Genomic DNA, 21,364 nt, shown 5'->3' with positions numbered 1-21,364 from the left:
GTTGATGTGTGCATATATTTTGTCTCATCAGTTCTGTCAGATACACTCTTTCACTGTGGTATTTCACTGTGTTATCACCGTGATATTTTACATATAGCTAAAGGTCTACATGCATCCTAAATAAAAAATCTCTGTCAGCCTGTCTTTCTAATTTCCCTACCTTCCCATCGATGAATATTTGATGCTGAAAGGCTCTCCTCAACCCTGTGAAGAGAGAAAATTCTCTTACAAGGGGAAGCAGGATGGTACACAGACAGGAAATGAAGGGCTCAGAACAATAGGAAAAGTGATACAAAGATGTGGGGAAGTTTGGGAGTAGCTATCCTCAATGTAGAAAGCCTGGTAATATAAGAGAAGTAAGAACAGAATGGAAAAGGAGTACGGAGAGAAACCTCATTATGGTTACATAACATAGGAAAGTGATCGAAGGGGGACGGACTACATTGGAAGACACAGCACAACATGGAGCAAAACTAAGTGCAGGAAGTTAGAAGGGAAAATGAAAGGGTAAATACTAAAGAGATAAATTTGGATTTTTAAAAAATTCTCATGAGAAAATATAGACACATAATTGTGTAGATGATACACAATAATAAATAGATAAACTGTGTTTCTCCTGTAATGTTGCAATGCTCCAGAACACAGAGCAAGCTGTGCTAACATAGCAGCTCTGTCATGTATCACAAGGTTATTATTTTATGTCTGGGGAGCTAAAGCACTGAAAGACAAAGTGATTTTCCTGAGGGAGCAGTGGAAATCTGCAGGTGGAAAAGAGGGCCCAAACACGGTGAGCTTTGCTGAAGTAACTTTTCTCTCAGTAAAGTTTCAGACATTTGCAATAAAAGAGTGGAATGAAGTAGGCTATGAAGTTGAATATAAAAATTCATTATGGCCAGGGTATGATTTTATGCTGAACAAAATTATTGTACTGCATTTTTTCCTGTCATTGCAAGCTACACTACTGGACTTGACCAGCTGTGCTATAATCTTTTAGAAAAGCTTTAACAAAAATACCTGCAAAAGGTTTAATAACTCTAGCTCAAAACATTAATATTTACTGAAATTTAAGTGTTATCTGCCAATATTGATGCAATGCATGTTCTGATGTTACTGTACAATGAGCAACTGCCAGTACAGACTTCAAAGCTGTTCCTGTTTTTACATCTATTATTTACTCTACAGCTCTTCCTGATCAAACATTAGTCAAACTCTACCCTGGCACACTGATACCTGTTGTGTTGCACCAGCATATAGAAATATCTCACACTGGTCCTCTATATCAAGAATTTCACTGCATGCAAAGTAATAAGGAATTTGAAGAGCACAATATGAAAATGTTAAAAAATAAAATCTTGATAATTATAGGCAAACTGTTGCTTTTTTGAGAATTACATTGTACTGATGTCTCTGAAGACAGAATTAAAGCTGACGCAAGGTGGACTGTCTATGTTTGGGGTCAAGACCCCTGATTCTCAGAAGAATTAGAAGATGACACTGGTGGACATGGTCCTTGCTGAATCTTCCAAGAATGCAGAAGAAGCAAAGTTAAATTAATTCGTGAGCTTCCAGCAGCAAACTGGATGACTGTAAGCATAGCCAAGGCAGAATTTGCCTCAGGTAGCAGGCTGCTGGGAAGACAAAGTGCATTAACAACTCCTCACTCGCCTCCCACCCCAATTTTGCCCGTATTAGGACTGGGAAAAACAGGTTGACTGAAACTGCTGCTGCCCCTAAAGTAGGAGTGGAAACTATTGGTAAAATGCCCAGTCCCAGCAGCTGTGATAGTTGACTGGTATCAGTCCCTGGAGGCGGCAAGATTAGCAACGTGGATCCTGTAAGTCTCTCTACTGCAATTCCCCACTTTTCCGTGGCAGGCAGGAATAGCCCTGTCCCATCTGTTATTTTAGGAGGACTGACTGTCAGCTTTGCCTGAGCTGTTGAAAAGTCTTGTGCTGGCTCTAGAATAAAATGCAAAGTGCTAATAGTTGCAAATGAGGAATAATCATGGCATTATTTATATGTAGAAAATCAGGGGGTGCCCTTGGTTGAAATGCAGTGTGCGCCACAATACATGTTCTAAAATGCAGATGATGTTACCAACTTTTCACTCTCCACTAGTGGCTATCTCAGTTTCTCCTTTATCTACCCCAAGTTCTTTGTTGTGAACTCAACAGATTAGTGATAAAACCAATTTTCTTCCTTCAGGATGGATGGATGTTCTGCCCTCACTGTCTGCATTTGAGATGTGAACCACAAAGGTAGTTCGGTTTTGACTTTCCAGTTTCCCAGTGTTTTCAGGTTTTTTGGCTTGGCTATTTCTGTGTTTTCTGCCAGTGTCCCTGATCCTGGGAATTTCCATAGATTACAAATTCATCAGCCAAACTCAGTGTCTTGAAGTGGAACATCCCAAGTCTGTTCCTTTACTGTCCGACTGATTCTTGTGCCCTGGAGCTTAGTTCCTGTGAGGTAGCGGACCTCAGGTCTTAAGTGATAGAGTTAAACAATTTTTTAGATTTGTGAATTGTTCTCTTAGTCCATCCCACGTGTGATATTTCCTCATGTTACAGCCAGGTTTTTTTTCACAGTGGCAGAATTTTACAATGGAACTGCTTTCCTGGTTTTACAAATCCAGACAGCTTTTTATTCTAACTGTTCAGATGAGGGAGTGTGGCCATGGAGGTGGACAAGCCCCGTGGTTGGTGATAACATGGGACTCTTAACGATGAGGCCACCAGGAATGTAAAGAGTTCAGAGGAAACAAAGAAGGGTGATTCAGGAGAGCCTTGCTGTCTCAGACTGCTGGTTCTCCAGCCATTAAGGCATGGAAGTTGCTGGGAGGTTGGGGTTGCTGGGTAAAGTGGTTGCTGACCAATGAAGAGTTAGTGGAAAAGTACTGCTGTGGGGCGAATGGAAGAAGAGCCTGTCCTCAATAATAGATAAAGTTATGCCCTCAGTAAGAGAGAGTTGAAGTTATGTCATCAACAAAGTAGTAGCAGTTACTGATCCTCAAAGAACCCCGGTGTCCATGTGGTCATTAGGCCACATTCAGAAGTGTCACAGTGAGCTATGCTATAATCCCCTGCTTTATCATCTGTATTGGGTCAAGAGTTGTATTTGTGAGACTCATGATTTCACACTCCTTATTTCATACTCATTACGGCTGCTCCCTCTTTGTAGGAACTTCCACACTAGGTGGAAGAAGGAGCTTTCTCTGAGATTTTGCTCAGGCTCGAAGGGCTGCTCTCTAGCCTATTCACATGCTGCCTTGCTCTCATTATTTCTGTCATTTTTCTTTTTCTGTCGTCTTCATTTCTTTTCTCAGATATGGCTGCCTCCAATGGTAAGCAAGATCTGATATTTTTATGCAGACATCCTTGCCCTTCTCTGTGAAAACCCTATGGGCATCACTGCTAGATGCCTACTTTAGCTGTTGTTTTGGACAGGGGCTCCCGTTATTTCAGTTGTCATTATTGTCAAGGAGCTTGACTAGTTTTTATAATAGCCCTCACTGAAGACTGGGTGTTTGCCTCTCATCTTTGATGAAGCATTAGGAAAAATGCAATAGGGCAGTCAAACATACCACTTTTTTGAGTTTTAAAAGAAGAAAATGGTGGGGGACTGCAGATTATTTTTAGTTCTGTGATTAGTACTGTATAAATGTTATTTAGACTTTATACCAAAAAAAAAAAAAAAACAACAAAACAAAACACAAGACAGCAATTTCTTCTTTATAGCAGTCAACTAGCAACCCCTTACACCCACTGGCACGTTTAGTCACCTCTTTTGTAAAACTTCACAAGGGAACTTACCCAATAGGCCAGGTTAGCTTAGATAAACTGGCATGCTCCCAATGGCAGTGAAAGTGACCTTCTACCTTCCTGTAACAACCAAACACAGTGACAGAAGTTGTTTTAAAATCCAGGGCACACCCAGAACTGTGGAGTATTGCTTTGCTCTCTGCTTCTTACAGGAGAGGAGTTAGTTCATTGCCATTAGAGCTAATCCTTTCCTTTCCCTCCTTTCCCATCCATCCCCCTTTGAACACAGGAAGAAAATATTTGCCAGTTCCTGTTTTCTCTGACCCTGTCAGGGGAGACACTCATGTCTTCAGACACTCTGTGCACCCTTCTCTGTCTTCATTTTCTACTGAGAGCTCATTGGTCTCACTCTGTTTCATCTTGCCTCTCCAGTTCACCAGACAGGCTGAGTGGTGAAACATTGCAAAATTATGTTAAGCAAGACTCAAGGGAGAACATCCAAGTTCAAGATTGAGAGCAAAAGGTTATAAATAAAGCAACAATGAACACAGTGCCGGTCTACAGTTAACAACATGACTCCTGCTGTTTCAAGTGTTCCTTGAGGGATTTCTTTTGCACTGTCCTGCTTTGAGAGCAGCTCATGGATTCATAGTCAGCCTTCGTCCCAGGTGGCTGGCTTGCTTCTGTGTGAGTTCCTCTTCCAAATGCTCTGTATTCCTCTGGGGCTGTGTTTTTGGATGCAAGTGAAAATGCCGATCATGTCATATCTTAAAAGAGGCACCTCAGATGCTTAAATAGTCATTTCCATGTCAGCCTGGCAGGGACTGTCAAGTGAATAAATACAGCTGATTTTGCCTCCTGAGATCAGGCATTGTATACCAAGAGTGTATTGTCCCTTTGTCCTTCAGCAGCCTGCTGACCAGCTGCCCCTGCCCATGGAATCCTTTTCAACCCCTCACTGAGGTTATTTATGCAGTCAAAATAAATCTATTGAGATACCCTAATAACACGTGTTCTGCAAGATTTGTGATCACTGGTAGGTGAGTGACTTTCTGTAGACATCACACTTTATTAACATGGATAACAGGTGCTGTAAAATTCATGTGATATGCGTGCTAATGCAACTTCCACATAATATTTTGGGTACAGTGTCTTTTTTTTTGAAGACTAGCCCCTCTCTGCTTTGCTGTGTGCCTAAGTACAAAGTGCATTTTCTTCTGATGTAACTGCACTGGAATTCCAGGCATGTCTTTTTTATAGACCTATACTATAATTCCATTAAAAAAAAAATAAATCTCTTTTTACCTTATACGTACAGAGCTCCCAGTTCCCTGTATATACACCCCTCATGGTACAGAAGAGAGATAGAAAACACAGACACTGATTTTCAAGCTATGGTTCATTTTGGACATTATCGATTCAATAGACCTTGGTTTTGGCTGCCTTCAGAGAACAGAGTTTCAGCCAGGCAGAGCTGAGGTGGTAATCCTGGGTGATGATGACATTTGTGATTGTCCAGTGAGCCTACCAAGGGATCAGCCTTCATCCCTGGTCTCGGACACAATTCTTTTCATTCTGACAAAATTACTCATGGTATGGAAGTGGAACATGGCTACAGCTGGGGTGTATTTAGATCCTTCCCAGCCATAAGATGTTTTATTGTTTGCATCATGTTCTGCTTTTTTAAAATATTTAAAGTCGCAGAACATCTGCCCAACCTGCTCTGTGTCCGAAGACAGTCATGCATGGGAATGATTTTAATGGGAAGCTGATATTGTTGGCATTGGTGGTCTTATCAAACAAGAATGATGTTAAGATGGTAAAGTAAATACAAAGCAGGGAAATGAGACAGAAGGCACAAACTGAGGAACAGCTTTTTCTACTACTAATGGCTTCACATTTGGTGGCCACAGAAGCATCTTTTAAAATTGTCTTGGTCATTGTGGTGAATGGACCAAAGGAGTAGAGAGCTAGGATCTACAATTTTCTCAGGTTTCTCGGTTACTGATACTTTCTGATGAATAGGGTTCCTAATGACTTGATACTGTGAAATGCTTTATGGCTCACTTGACACAGCTTTCTGTTGCAGTCCTTGGTTTATTTACGTCCAGTGAACTTCATCGTGTTTTGATTTTTTGGAGGACTAAATTTTTAGTGCCTATCTATTTAACAGAAATTTCCTCTAACTCCTGGTATCTAGTCAATTGAACGTGAGCTTTTAAAATGGGATATTGACTATTCTTTGTTCAAACAAAGATTAAACTTTATTGCCACATTTTGAATAGCCTTCCTCCTCCCCCCACCCCCCCCCCCGCCCCATTTTAAAATCTGTTGCATGATACTGCTGCATTTGCAGAGCTTGATCCAGAAGAATCGAAGCACATGCTTAAGGAGAAGAATGGCATGTGGTTCATGAACCCCATAATTAGTTCCCCTTCCTAGCTCTAAGCAGTAATTAAATCTGTCACTTCTGCTCTGCTGATTCATTTATTTAGCTATTTAATTGCTCAGCTGAATACGTCTTTATCTCCGGAACTGCAACATTTTATTCAGACAAAGAAATAGCATAATCCATTATTTTTTCCTTTCCAAGAGCGGGGACATGTAAAAGAAAGAAACACTAATACTAGATGATTTGGTGGCGTTGTCAGTTTTCACTTATCAAACAAAACAGTGTTTAGGGGAAGACTTGAAGCACTGCTTGAGGATAGCTTTCCATAGATAGGCTTGTTTCTCCAGGAAATTATGTCAATTGCTGGGACCCAGTGTATTTGATCCAAGTTTTCACTTCCATAATGAGTTAACTTATAATAGTTTTAGGTAAAAATAGTCGCAATTTTCTATGAAACCAGAAGTCTTACCCAGACCTATGGGCAGAATATTTTATAAACATTTTAAATTTATAAATATCTACTAAATTGTGTACAAACTAAACAGTGTCTTTTCTTTATATATATTTTTGGGGGGTGGGAGGACATTCCTCCTGGAGATCTTTATCATATCTCTCTTAGATTTGTCTTCAAATACAGCGCTTTGATTTATAAAGCAAGTAGCTTTTTGAATAATTTCAAGCTTACAAAGGAGAGCCTTTCTGAATACTTCTCCATAAGGCATATTTCCACACATGCAGTTTCCCTCATGTTTTCAGCATCCTTTAAGGGAGGTTGCAAGATTCCCCCACCAGCTTTTATCCATAGGTTGGAAAAGCTACCTCTGGACAAAACAGTGAGGACCAGATCAAGACAGTTCAGCTCAAACAGGGTCTTTTGGCAGGACCAGGAAATACTGTTTAGTTTTGTAACATTTTTGTTTTTTCCTCTTGTCTCTGAACTCTGTAACGATAGCTGATCCAGGAAGTGGAAGATAAACAGAACACCAAAAACTCAAAGAATATTTTTCATTCACTTCTGGAGCCAGTGGCTCTGTTATGACAATTTATTCATCTGCCTAGCTGGCTAGAGCTTTATTCCATGTACACAATCTTGCATTTCACTCCAATAGTGACTTATTTTTGCTGTATTTTTCCTCAGTTAAAACTAAGTATCTGTTAAAGTTATAGGTCATCTTTTTCCCAGGTAAGCTCATTATTCTAAAAATCTTTTACTGTTTGTCTTGAAGGGTGGTGTTTTTTTGTTTTGTTTTCTTTTATTTTCTTTTTGCTCTTGTTGTTGAGGTTATTTTCCCTTCAGCAAAGACTCTGTTCATTCTTTCCAATGCAAAGCATGCCTGTGCTGTCACTGCAGGGACACCCAGCTTGGCCCCGCTTGAAGTGAAAGCAGGACCCTACGTAAAGACCAACCAGTGAAACCCACGGGCTTTAATAGCCATGTTGAGCTGCCTTGTAAATACAGCTGGACATATCGCAACACCTCTAGCTGCTGGGCTGGGCTGTGCAGACTTCCCCCCTGCCCAGGGCAGCTCGGGGGTCTCTGCTTTGCTTGCCCCATCCCCGCAGCCCGGTTCTCAGGGAGGCTTTGTCAGCCTGCGGGGCTGCCGGCCGTGGCCCGACAATGCTGGGTCTGTATTGTGTGTATTGCTCTTATTGTTCTTCATCTCTGCATTCTGGCCTACTGAAAGCTCTTTGTTAAAAAAAGAATATTTCTGTCCCCACTGATACTAGGAAGCCTGGAAATCTTGCAGGCAGTTTTGTCCTTACCAGCCTGTGCACGTGATTTTTGGACTGGAGTTTTGCATGAGCTGCACTTAAATATTATCTCTTTTAAGTGCATTTCTACAACTGATCTCTGCTGAAAGTACATTCTTTGTTATGTAGGACACACGCTTAAATTCAGGGAATTAATAAACCAGCAAAAACTGTCTCTGGACAGCCTTTGAGGATAAGGGTGCTTTGAGGATAAGCCTGTATGTGAATGGGTTTAGTGTGAGAAAGCAGTGTTCGCTGTGGCAGGACAAACAAGTATGATCAGAGGAGGGCACGGGAACAGAGCAGAAAAAATAACATTTATTTGTAGTGAAAGAGAAATGTATTGTTGAGTTGGTGGAAAGTGAACACAGGAAACAGGGATAATTTCAGATGGCTTTCATCTCAGTTATAGGAGAACATGAGGTTAGCCATGTTAGCAGTAGGGTTAACTACTTTTACATAGATGTGTATATCAACACTGAGACACAAGAGCTGGCAGGACTTCAGCTGAGTGCCCTCCCTTTGCAATTATTACATTTGGGAATTGCCTGGGGAGGGAAGTAGGTGACAGCGGCTATCAGCTTCCCCTGGGATGAACTTAGCTGTTGTCATCCTGCAATCAACAGCCTGGAAATTACTATCTCCAAGGCACTGCTGAGTGCACAGACAGTCAGACGGGATCCAAACAACTCCCTTTTCCTGCCCTGCCCTCTCCATGCCGGATCCGGCAGCGCCCAGCTGCTCGCACAGGGCGAGCTGGGGGCTTGCAAAGCGATGCGCAAGCTCTGGGTCCGGGTGCTGCTTGTGGAGGCTCTCTGCTGGATCAGGGGTGTTTTGTATTTTCACATGTGGGTTTTGGAGGTGGATTTTGGTGAGTTTACAGTTCTAACTCACTGCAGAGCTGGAAAGCTCAGGCTGGGCTTTATCCTCACTCGTGGTGCTGGGATGTGCTGGAATAAAATGCATCAACATCAAATTAGATTGAAGGCCCTGTTTTTGATACAAACGCACCTGAATCTATACTTTATTAATGTCCTTAATGATTTATTGGTGTACTGGGGACTTTTTGCTAACGTTTTAATGAAGAGTAACTGTTGCTCACACTGTTTGTGCGACGTGATGCATCTGTGGGGCTGCAAGCTACCCCTGACCGGCCCTGGTCACTTTGCTTGGTTCTATAAGATGCATAGACATAGGCACGTAGAAATATTAGCATGCAGCTGTCGCAATGGGGCTGTGAGCGGGCTGGTCGGGAAAACAATAACTTGGCACCCAGGAACATACAACTCTGATAACATACTGCAAGGTTACAGACTGGGGGAGAGGGTAGGAAGGTGGCAACCACTTTTAGTCTCTTTATTTTGTTTTATTTTATTTTGTTCTATTATTTTATTTTGTTTTATTTTGTTTTATCATTTTTCCTCCTCCATACGTCGAGCCTCTACAATTTTTATCACATTAGGATGTGACATTCCCGGCCTTGACAGTGCTTTTGTTTGGATATTTATAGCAGCTTCTGGTCATTGTTGAGCAAAGGCGATTGCCCTGCCCTCTGGCCCTTTCTTAAGCAGATTTTGGGCAGAAGCTCCTCTCATGTGGCACTAATTGAGATGATTGGTGGAGGGGGGGGGTTGTGTGCGCGCTGTGCCTCGCTCGGGCTTATCTGCCAGGGGCTAAGCTAGGGGAGGAAGGGAGGAGAAAAGAAGAGAGGAAAAAAAAAAAAAAAAAAAGAAAAAAAAAAAAAAGGAAGAGCGGAGAAAAAAAATAAGAAGAAGAAGGAAGAGAAGGAAAGAAAGAAAGAAAAACCCCAAAGGCAGGCTTGGCTTCGCTCCGCTGGCGCTCGGGCTGCGGGAGGAGCGGAGGGACGCGCTCGCCGCCGCTCCGCAGGTGGGTGCCGCTGCCGGGCTCCGCGGGCCGGGCTCCCCCTGGCTCCTCTCGGTTCCCCCCGGTTCTCCCGGCTCCTATCCTGTCCTGTCCCGTCCCGGGGCCGGGGTCCGGCCGGTGCCGGGTGCTGCGAGCCGAGCTCCCGCTGGCGGAGGAGCGGCGGGGCTGCCAGCCGGGACGGGCGCGCTTCCTTCCCCCGGTGAGTAACCAACGCACCCGGCTGCTCGGGGCTCTCCGTGCCCAAATAACACCCCCGGGCTTAGCTCCCCCTCCTTTCCCCGCACCCCCCGGCCGGAGTTTGCCGCAAGTTGAAGCTTGAGCTGGGGAGCGGGGAGAGCCGGCGGGGCTGCAGCGATGAGCAAAGCAGAGGAGGAGAAGTTTCTGACGGCCTGTAAAGCCGCGCTGCTGCCAAAAAGCAACCCAACCGGAGCGTTTTCTCCTCTTTCGGAGGTATTAGCAGGGGATGTTACGGCCTCTTGTTGAGCTGGTAGCGCTTCTGGAGGCTGTTTGGAGCCGGGAGCCGGGGCGGCAATCCTATCGGCCTCCTGCGAGCCGGGCGGCGGGGAGGAAAAGCAGACCCCGACGTGTGTGTGGCTGGAGGAAAACTTAAGGAATAGGTCGCAGCTTTATGATAATAGTAATAGGATAGGACTCCGGGCTTCCCGCCTCCTCTTATTAGTAATATTAAAGTGTGCAGGAAGCCTTGTGCCAGGATCTAGGCTTTAATCTCTGTGATACATCGGCTGGAAGGTTGTATTAAACAGAATGCGGTTACCTTTAATGCACGAGTTCTGCTGTTTGTGTTTCTGATAACCCTACTGGATCTGCTGGAAAAGTAAAATAAGATTAGGCAATAGGCATTAACTGAATGCTTAGCAGGTCTCGTGTAGGCAATACACGGCAAAATCCAGCCATAGCTGGAAATTGCTGCATGTGCCCGCTTTCCAGCATTAGAAGAAAATTTTGTCGCAAGGAGTATGCGTATTGTCCGGTCTAGCCATAGATCTTGTTTTTCTTTTATATAAAGTATTAGAATTGGAAAAGTAGTATGAAGGCGAATGAAAAAAAAATAAGAGAGTCAAGCAGCTGGTAATCCATTTGTCCACCACTTATCCCTAAAAGGTCCCTCATACGTAGTTCACAAATCATCTCTGAGGATGGTTCAAAATGGAATCCAGGAATCAGCCATACTAAAGTTAGGACAGAGATTACTTTTTTTAAAAAAAAAAAAAGTAGAAAAGATGAGGCTTACCCCTCATGATGAGGCTTTTACGAGGGTAAAGCCTTCAACAAACACATCATACCTAGCACTCTATTTGTTGTGCTCAAGGAGAGAAAGAAAAGCTTGAATGATCACCACATGGTTGTTACTCCATGCCTTCTTAACCTATACTCAGGTGTAGAAAAATGTTTACTTTCTTCGCAATCCGAAATAGCAGTGTGTTGTTTTTTTGTTCTGTTTTATTTTGCTTTACAAAAGAATTTCCTCCCTTTATGTCTCTCATCCCTGTCCATGCTGCAAAAATAAGTCCCGAAGAATATAACTTTTTTTTTTTTAACTGGTTTCATCCCTTATCACTCTCCGTCTCCAGTTTATGCTATTGTAAACATTTTTGTAATGTTGAAGTTGGTTGCTGATATTTTGTTCAAAGAGCATATTTAAGCTCTTCTGTAGAGTGTGTGGTGTGATAAGGCACAGCAACATGAGTGCATTCATTTTGTTCTTACGTGGCGCAATATATTTTTATTGTTACTTCAGAGAAGCTAAAAACATGATAAACACTCCCATTAGTGGTATCAGTAAGAAATACATTAATGCAAGTTCACGGTCAGAAAGAGAGCATTTTTATTTGAAAGCCTTCTCATAGCGGGCATCCTACCAATAATCTTAATGTGTAACCTGCGGTGCATATCTTCCATGTTAGATCAGATTAGCTCTTAGGTACTCTGTAAATACAGTTTTTATTCAGGGTAACTGGATTTCTGATGAATGTCCAGGTTCCTTGCTTCTTTTCAGCCTTTGCAGTTTCTGAACTCCACAGCAATTTGACAGGAGGAGGACTGGGGCCATGTGGAAGAGGTGTTTTGGGATGCAGCCCTTCTTGTCGGAAATAGGTCTCAGCATTGTAGGGCATCGGGCTCTGATATTAATGTCAAGTGAAATGCCCTATTTAAATTATAAGTCAAATCCAAAGACTGCTGTATTGGTTGGATACCAAGAAGAAAATAAGAATAGCCTTCTCCAATAGATTACTGAAAGCATGGTTGGCGACTTCAGAAAGCTGTTAGGGGAGCACTGAGTTATTTGCACTTGAAGCAGCTCGCCACGGAGCAGCCACAGGATAAGACTGTCCCAGCCAAATCATGGTGCTTTGTACCCCTTTACGGGTGCTCCATGCCAGGGATGAAGGAAAATAGGGAACAAACTTGCCTCCCTGCTCTGGAGAAAGTCTGGGCAGGGACAGATGCCGAAGCACCAGGGGGTGTAGGTGCAACTGTGGAAGAAAGATGAAAGAGGTCTTTGCTACTGGGGAGGGTATTGGGAAGGCAGGTGCTGGGGCAAAGAAGGGGGCAGAGGTTTGGTGGAGCAAGGGGTGAAGGCAGGCATGTGGCCTCAGGAGCCAAAGGTGTTGAGTGCTGCTCTACGGAGATTGTGCAGCTGGGTGGGTAACACAATTTGGGGGTGCTGGGAATAAAGAGTGGGAAGTGAGCATCAGGGTGCTCAGGGGCTCATGTCATTAGGGGCTAGGGAAGGGTTTGGCAGCTGAGCAGGGGTGAGATTCAGGGGTATGGGAGGGCCGATGGCAAAGAGGCAGGGGGATTCTGAATAAGCTTCAGCTGTTTCTGGCTTTAGTGTGAAATCAGCAAGGCAAATTACTACAGTTTAGAGCAAAACTTATGGATAGGAACTCAAAACGAGTCTGCAGCACTGAGATTGTTTACGCTCATTGTTAGTCCTTCACAAAGATTTTCAGCTAGTGGGGTTTCTGTCTTCTGACGTCTGTAATAACGTCGTGACTGGAGAATGTAGAATGGGCAGAAATTTATTTTCATAGTATTTGCAAGATCATTTCTCTTTAAAAGAGACCTTGTCACACTTTTAGTAACAAATGTACTTTGTTGCATTCATTTGCTAAGCAACAGACTCACTTTGTTGCCTATGAAGCACAAAAGCTGGGGAGGTTTTGACACAAGAAGCAGAGCTTATGTAAAGTTCACGAACAGCAGCAGAAAGAGTGAATGATGAATTCTCCAGGTTTTGTTCCTTATATTAAAATATTTTAAGGTCGGATATTTTTCTCTGCTGGCTGCCATCAGCGATAGAAGTATCAACAGGAGAAAAATGGGTCGCTTGGGTTTTAGCATTAAGCAGCAAATCCAAGGCCAATAGGATTTAGCTGAGATGTTAAGGTTTATTCAGTGCATTTAGTTAATGAAGTTGGGGGGGGGGGAGTGTTTCTGTCTGGGGGATGGAGAAGGGGACAGACTCGCCTCCTGCCACCCGGTGCATCCTGCGGTGACTCCTCCTGATTGATAGGTACTCCACAAGATGGGAGTGAGCAGAGTGAAAGGAGGTTTTAATTAAAAAATATCAGCTCTATGCCAGCTCTTTTGGATTGAAATCGAGCAGGAAATCTTTGGAATAGACATCCGTCTCATCTTAAGGGTGCATGTTTGTTTTTATGAAACAGTGTCCCTTGATTAGGGGAAGGGGAGATGATAATGTGTCCAAGTGCCTACACAGCAGTTATAAAGCAACGACAGCATTCAGTAAGCTTAATTGCATGTGAAACCTTGTCAGTAGCTAACATTCTCCAATCAGGCACAGAAATCGAGTTCAGGTCAACTAATTCCCATCTGAACGGTATGCCAAGACTTCTTGTAGACAGCCCCGTAGTCAGAAATACGGGTGGCCTTTGCTGTACTAACCTGTGATCTGAAGCCTCCGTGTGCTCTGCCAAAGGCTGGCACCTTGTCTACATGCAAGCTGTGCAGCACCTTGACTTGCTTTCAGAGCCCTGAAAGCCCTCTGCAGAGACTAATTTAAAAAATATATAGTATAGAAAGACATTTTTATTGTAAAGATAAAATATGATCTATACAGAATTCAAAACAACGTGAACGCCTTTTTTTTTTCAGGAGTGTTAATGTATGCATTTTTTATTTTTTTTCAAATTGCATTCCTCTACATGCCAGACTCCTACTCAGATCAGACCTTGTTGTTCCCATAACTGTAATGGTCTTTCAGTCTGAACTTTCTTATTCCACCCACCCCTTCAAAGATCTGTGCTTGCTGTCATAGCTCAAAGCTGGGAGCTCTTGAGCAGCAGTTAAGACCATCGAGATTTGGTCCAGTGACCTTAACAGGCTTTTCTTCTGAGTGGGACGTGGGCACTGATGGCAGGGGTTGACTGTAACAGTCTGGAATAAATAAGCAGTGGGCTTATAAAATGAGTAAAAAGATTCCATATACCAGTGTAATTAGTTGCTCAGATAGCCCATGGCTTGATACAAGAGAGAAGGGCACTGCAGCATTTCTTATAAGGATTCAGCTCAGGGACACCTGAAAACTCATGCAAAATATTTTGGAGGAAAAAAATGTATGTGTGTGGTTCATTGGGTTTGGGGGATTGCTTTGTTTGTGATTCTGGAATTTGTCCGGGGATTATTTTGCAAATAAGCAAAAAAAAAAATGTTTAGGAAAGTACTAGTTGTTTGCAGTTCTTCATGTTGTTCTGAACTGTTCTACTTGTTAGTTTCACAATACATTTACTGGAGGGGGGAAAAAAAAAGGCTATGCTTATAGACTAGACTAGGGACATATCTGTAATAAGAAACAAAGAATAGTTTCAATTAAAAAAAAAAAGGGACAAAAAAAAACTTTTGGCTGTAGCTGTATGACAATGAAGGGCTTGAAGCAGTGTCCACAACATCTCGTCCCAGGTTTACAATGGTTTATTACCTTAGGCCCATTGTCTGGTATTTTTCTCATCAGCAAACAGTAAAGCAACCATTCTTCATTTGAGTCTGATTTAAACTAAGAGAAAGATAGAATATGAATTTTGAAGACCATGAGATGACTTTTCTGTGACTTCATTCAATTAACAAAATTGTATGTGTTCCTTTAGGATCACATTAGCATGGCATGACTGTGTGCCAACATCTAGCCAGAAGACCTAATGGAGATTTACTGCTTTGTAACACTGAACCTCCCATAGAAACAACAGCAGAGATCTTGAATGAAAAACATGTAAAACAATGGTGACGGAAGCGACTTCAGTGTGTGCTTTATAATTACTGATGGCACAGGATTAAATACTAGAAGTCCCTAAGCTGTCTGGATCTGATGGAGTTTTGTTTACATATGATCAAAGAGATGGAAGACTGTTTGCCTTTTTTATTAGTGTATAGTATACCTATGAGAGCAAATTAAAGTATATTTTGCTGCTGTCTTAATGGGAAAATATACAATGTTCTCTGATCTACAGTTGTTCTGATAGTATTCTTTCATAGTGGTAAGAATCTGGTTTAGAGTCTTAGCTCCTTTCAGTTCAGAGCTGTTTAAATAGTTGGGTTTCGATCTAGTTGAAGGGAACATCAGAAGTTACACGGTGAGATTTCTCTGGGAAGAACAAGGGCCCCAGGCAGACACCAAGAGACAGATACTTCATTTCCCCCTCCCTCCTTTCCCCATCAGCATTCATACTGTACAAAGAGATCCCTGGTAGGTAATAGGAAGTCTGTCACTGTTAATTAAGCATTGTGAGCATCCTGTGATGTTTGCTGTGGACTGGGTGGGGGAAGCTGAATAAAATTCAGAAAAGCTCCTAAACCTTGCTTGTAATGAAGTCTAATGTCCGTTTGGTGTTTGTAGTGTCAGATAAGTAAGATACCCTGAAGCTGCCCCTGTGTTTTAAAACACTGCTGAAATATTTGAGTTTTCTGTTTGCACATGAATGATAAGTCTCTGAAAGCCTTCAGTGCAAACCATGGTGGCATACCCTCCTGAAGCTACATGTATACTTTCCCATGACTGACTAGAGCACCTCACCAGCAGGCCTCCAGTATCAACAGAGTTGTCTGTGCCTGGGGGCTTCTGCTGTGACCATCACATGCTGGGTGCAGCTCTTCCTCTCATGCTTTGAGCCAGCATTTCTGTAGCAGCAAAGATGAAGAGTGAAAGACTAGTTTCACCTCATTTCTGGTTATGGGTGACTTTCTTTCTCATTTTTTTTGGTCACTTGTAACTTAAGTGACCAGTTAGAAGTGAACAGATTATATTTGCCACTCTCCTGACGTATTAGCCATGCCCAGTGTACTTCCCTATTGCTCTCCATGTAATGTTTTACCCGAATTAACTGCCTATTCAGTAACTGCAGAAAAAAAAAAAAAAGTAGTCTCAGAATTTTTCAATGTAGTTATAATTTACCACCTTTATTCATGCTGGGTCGAATCCTGAGGGGTTTGGTCAACTGAATACTGCAGTTAGGCCAACGTTCATGAGTCCTGTCAGAATCACACAGAATCACACAGAATCTCTAGGTTGGAAGAGACCTCAAGATCATCGAGTCCAACCTCTAACCTAACACTAACAGTCCCCACTAAACCATATCCCTAAGTTCTACATCTAAACGTCTTTTGAAGACTTCCAGGGATGGTGACTCCACCACCTCCCTGGGCAGCCCGTTCCAGTGCCTAACAACCCTTTCGGTAAAGAAATTCTTCCTAACATCTAACCTAAAACTCCCCTGGCGTAACTTTAGCCCATTCCCCCTCGTCCTGTCACCAGGCACATGGGAGAACAGGCCAACCCCCACCTCGCTACAGCCTCCTTTAATGTACTTATACAGAGCAATAACGTCACCCCTGAGCCTCCTTTTCTCCAGGCTGAACAAGCCCAGCTCCTTCAGCCGCTCCTCATAGGACTTGCTCTCCAGGCCCCTCACCAGCTTCGTCGCCCTTCTTTGGACCCGCTCAAGCACCTCGATGTCCTTCTTGTAGCGAGGGGCCCAAAACTGAACACAGTACTCGAGGTGCGGCCTCACCAGAGCCGAGTACAGGGGGACGATCACCTCCCTAGCACTGCTGGTCACAGTGTTTCTGATACAAGCCAGGATGCCGTTGGCCTTCTTGGCCACCTGAGCACACTGCTGGCTCATATTCAGCTGACTGTCCACCATCACTCCCAGGTCCTTCTCTGCCTGGCAGCTCTACACTCTACATTTAAGGTGAAAAGAAGAGGACCTTGGCAGGCCTGAGAGGTGGGCCTATGCAAAACTTACGAGGTTCAACATGGCCAAGTATAAGGCCCTGCATCTGGGTCGGGGCAATTTGAAGCACAAATACAGGCTGGATGGAGAATGGATTGAGAGCAGGCCTGAGGAAAAGGGCCTGGGGGTGTTGGTTGATGAGAAGCTCGACATTAGCCAGCAATGGGCACTTGCAGCCCAGAAAGCCAACCATATCCTGGGCTGCATCAAAAGCAGTGTGGCCAGCAGGCCAAGGGAGGTGATTCTCCCCCTCTGCTCTGCTCTCACAAGACCCTCACCTGAAGCCCTGTGTTCAGCTCTGGGGTACCCAGCACAAGAAGGACGTGGAAGTATTTGAACGAGTCTAGAGGAGGCCTACAAAGATGATCAGTGTGCTGGAGCACCTCTCCTATGAAGACAGACTGAGTGGGTTGGGGTTGTCCAGCCTGAAGAAGAGAAGGCTCTGGGGAGACCTGATAGTGGCTTTCCAGTACCTTAAGGGGGCCTACAGAAAAGCTGGGGAAGGACTGTTTTTTCCAGGGAGTGTAGTTATAGGATAAGGGGTAATGTTTTTAAACAGTGACCATGCTTTGACTAGGCCCTTAAATGCCATAGCATTTTTTTTGTAAGAGATTGTGTCTGTCAGTGTGCAGTTATGTTTTAAGGCTTATTCATTCAATGCTTTAGGCAGTGTCAGAAGTGATTCTGGTTTGTTGGAGGCCAACATACAAAAAATGCCATCCTGTTTACTTACAGAGCCATAAGTGCCTGTATATTGGTGGGAGCCTGAGTACAAATTTATGTTTTGCTTCATGTTGACCATCGCATATATACCTAGAGTCAGCTGATGAGTGGTAGTTTATAGCCAATGGTGATATGTTCTCTTTGCAATTGAGAATTGTGAGAACAAGCTTTCATGTGGTTGGATGGTTCTTTTTCTTTTTTTCTTTTTTTTATAAACACTTTTATTGGTCTCTTGGTTTTCAGTTTCAATGAAAAGATGATAAAAGGCAGAGTTAAGGCCATTTAGGTAATCTTTGTATTCTGATTTTCTCATACTAGTTTTCTTGTGAAGAAAGTAGCCTTAACCTGTGTGTGTGTGTCTATATGTACACACATACACAAGTTTTGTTGTTAGCCACTTCCTTGATCCTAGACTTGCTGGAAAGAGATCACTGACACATGATTTGGAGCCTGGGCTTTGCCTTGTCATCCCTGAGTATCATTTTAGGGTTATCTGCTCACTGTGACCTACTCATGTCTAATCCCGTTCCTTATCTAAAAGAAAATCTCACAGCACTGTGACCTTTGCTTGCCTGTTGTAGGCCCCATTAGGAAACAACCCTTATTTTACTTTGAGTGGGTGTGGGGAATTACTGTGGAACTGGCAATAAAGCACAAGCATGATTTTACAAAGAAAGTGTACAGAGACTATCTGTTCTACCATGCTTTTATTACATTGGATTGTGCACAGATGGATAGGCTTTTAGTTGTCTCCAGTGGTAAAGGGCCCACCCATAAATATCTAAACCTTTCTAAAAATTCCCTTAGGAGCAATGCATTAAAGTGCCTATGAAAATGGAGTTTTCTTTTACCTTGTGACCTTTCCGCTTTCCCATCAGTAGACAGGAAAGACCCAATCTCCAGTGAATATTATTATTAGTCAATAAAGTTAAAAGCAGCAGATCATGTATATATGTATGTATAGGGAGATAAATAATAAAGAAAATAGCCAGAACTGGGGTTGCCTATGGTTACTAATAAAATGTCACCTTCATTTTCTCTCTGTATGCCTCTGAGATTTTACTTAAGTATGCATCAAAATCTGATGCGCTCAATGAGAGTAAGACTGAGTTACAAGATAAAGAAATGTATTTCTAAATAATATCCTTAAAATATACTAGACAAGCATAAAATATTTTCAGGTACACCCCAAATGCATTTCATTTCTAGTCCCTATGCACTAATGCAGTTTAGATATTTTGTATGTATACATTTTTATGGTGGAAGATCATCTTTTGTGGAGCTGAATAGATTTTACTTTTTAGCTGTGTTAATTTCAGACATTATTTTTTGCTCATTTTAAAAACTTAACTGCAACTTCAAGCCATAGCTGGCAATTTTCTGAAGAAAACTATCACATTTCTACCGTGTTGAGTATCTTTCATGCTTTTGTTTATGAAATATTGGCAAATCATATAAAATTTGTTCATATATTTAAAAGAAAATGAATTTGCGCTTTCTGAGAAAATTCTAAGAAACAAGTCTACTGCTGAGAATAGCCATCAAAATGGTTCGGTTACTGTGTTCAAAAGTAGTTATGGATTGCTATTTCTATTTTCTTAATGGCAAATACAGTGTGAGGGGTTAGCACAAGGGGGGAGAATATCCACAGAATAAAACTAGTTTGAATCTGCAAATTTGTCTAAAGCTGAGGGCAAATTCTTGCCACGTTCTCAAAGACTGAGACTAGTGACGACTTTGGATGAGCATCTTTTCTGTTGCAAACTGTATTTCAGGAGACTATTAGTCAAAAATTGAAAACTACACAGATGCATCTTGCGGAAAGCTGATGATCTGTCTAATGATCCTCCATACTCTGGGGAAAGCCAGAGAAAATGGTGTGTACTTGCATGCTTTTCATTGAGAACCATTTATTAGTGTAGATGTCAAGTGGGTATGCCGTAGTAATAAACAAAAATGGTTTTATAGCTCACGTTGTGAGACTAGCTTTTGTGTCTGCAGCATTGAATAATTGCTGTATGTAACAGACTCCTGCCTTCACAGTTCCCATTCATAACAAGGACTTATTGAACTGTGTTTATTCAGATAAATCTCTTTAATTTACGATGTTTAATCAACAAAGTTTTGAGTTAATCTATATTAATTTAAACTTAATAATATTGTTCAATTAATACTTAGTCATAGTCAGTAGCTTTGCATAAGCACTGAGCACCTAATTTATGTGCCTGTCTGTAGCTTGTATACATACACACAGTGACTCTGTGATGAGAGTGGTATTAAAGGGAATTCCCAGCCAAAAATATCTTCTGTTTTTGTTTGTTTTTTTGGCAGTGTGGAGTGCTATCAATCTGCATTCGTAGCCAATGACATTTGTAGATGTATAACTGGAGCCATATTTTAATACAGTTTACCTGGTTGCTTTTTTTGCAAACTGTGCTGGCTATTTTAATGTGTTGTCTTTACCAGCTGCCTGACTTCTTTGGGATAGACTGTAAAGATTGCTTGAGTTTTACCATGCATGCAGAAGATCAAACAGGATAAAAGACTGTCCTATTGTAAAATCCAAGCAAGGGGATGAAGAGGAGACGTCCTTACAGAAGGGCCCTTACAGAACTTCTCCTTGGTTATTCTGATTGAGCAGTGGGATCAGAACAGGTTTCTGGCTAATCCCAAAGGGGTCCTGGGAGCTTCTGTGTTCCTATATCCCAGGAATACACATCTCCCTGACAGCACAAAGATTTTACCAGCAATTTCTGTTGACTTGGGTTACCAGAAGGCATCTCATCGTGGAAGTTGTGTAGCATTGCTCCAGCTTACATCTGAATAAGCTCAGTGGTACCTGTGTTTTCACAGGCTCTGTCGTCTTCTCCCATTTGTTTCTACTGACTTTCCCTTCCCTCTCCAGAAGGTCCTGTGAGTTACGAGCTTGGAAGACAGGACCTTCTAATGGAGTAGAAGAAGAAAGAAACGGAATTGCAAAGATACTTTGGCCAGTGGAAAGCAAGAGTGAGAGTGGTATGTCCATGACATTAGAAGGGGAGAGTGGAAATCTTTGCAATGCATTTGGAATGTTACACACGTAGGAAGTGCTTACCTTGGTATGTAGATTTATTTTTTTTTCCCAACATCTCCAGAGAAGGTGTTACCTTTAATGACACCAGAAAGGTTCAGTGGTTAATAGAGGAATACTATACTACCTATTATATTTTGTCCACCACCACTTCACTTCAGTAACTTTAATATACACTTCACTTCCAAAACCTGTGCATCTTCATTTAAACTACTTGGAACATTCAGTAGTGAAATACCTAAAAGATCATATTCTAGGCTAGATTTTCTTCCCCCCTATTCAAAAATCTCTCAGCCTGGTACTTTGTTGCCATCTGAAATGGGAATCAATGCCACAGGAAGGTTCTGCAGTGGCACTTGAGCTGACAGTCTTGGATAGAATCCATGCATCTGAAACCTCTGTGCAGAGTTGTGCACGTTGGCATGTCTGTTTGCAGGGGACTCCTATTAGGATGGGACAGGACAAGTAGGCTTTGGTCAGGTGTTGACCAGTCCTCCCTAGTAAACACTGGTGT

General features: G+C 42.4%; 1 protein-coding gene across 22 annotated transcripts in view; it reads left to right on the top strand.

Annotated features, from left to right (window-relative positions):
• The window catches only part of LOC101789676 (poly(rC)-binding protein 3), a 513,140-nt gene that overhangs the window by 357,882 nt on the left and 133,894 nt on the right, over positions 1-21,364 (top strand). Inside the window, exon 1 of one of the 22 annotated variants that reach the window (XM_072034881.1) lies at positions 8,671-8,773. The exons of 9 other annotated variants lie outside the window; for them this stretch is intronic. The gene's annotated coding sequence lies outside the window, so the exon portion shown is untranslated. 12 more of the 22 variants (XM_038173810.2, XM_072034882.1, XM_072034883.1 and 9 more) reach the window with 12 other exon arrangements.

The sequence above is a fragment of the Anas platyrhynchos genome, chromosome 2 (genome assembly GCF_047663525.1).
Source record: "Anas platyrhynchos isolate ZD024472 breed Pekin duck chromosome 2, IASCAAS_PekinDuck_T2T, whole genome shotgun sequence".
NCBI classification, from domain to species: Eukaryota; Metazoa; Chordata; class Aves; order Anseriformes; family Anatidae; genus Anas; species Anas platyrhynchos.
This window is presented reverse-complemented; position numbering and strand designations above follow the sequence as displayed.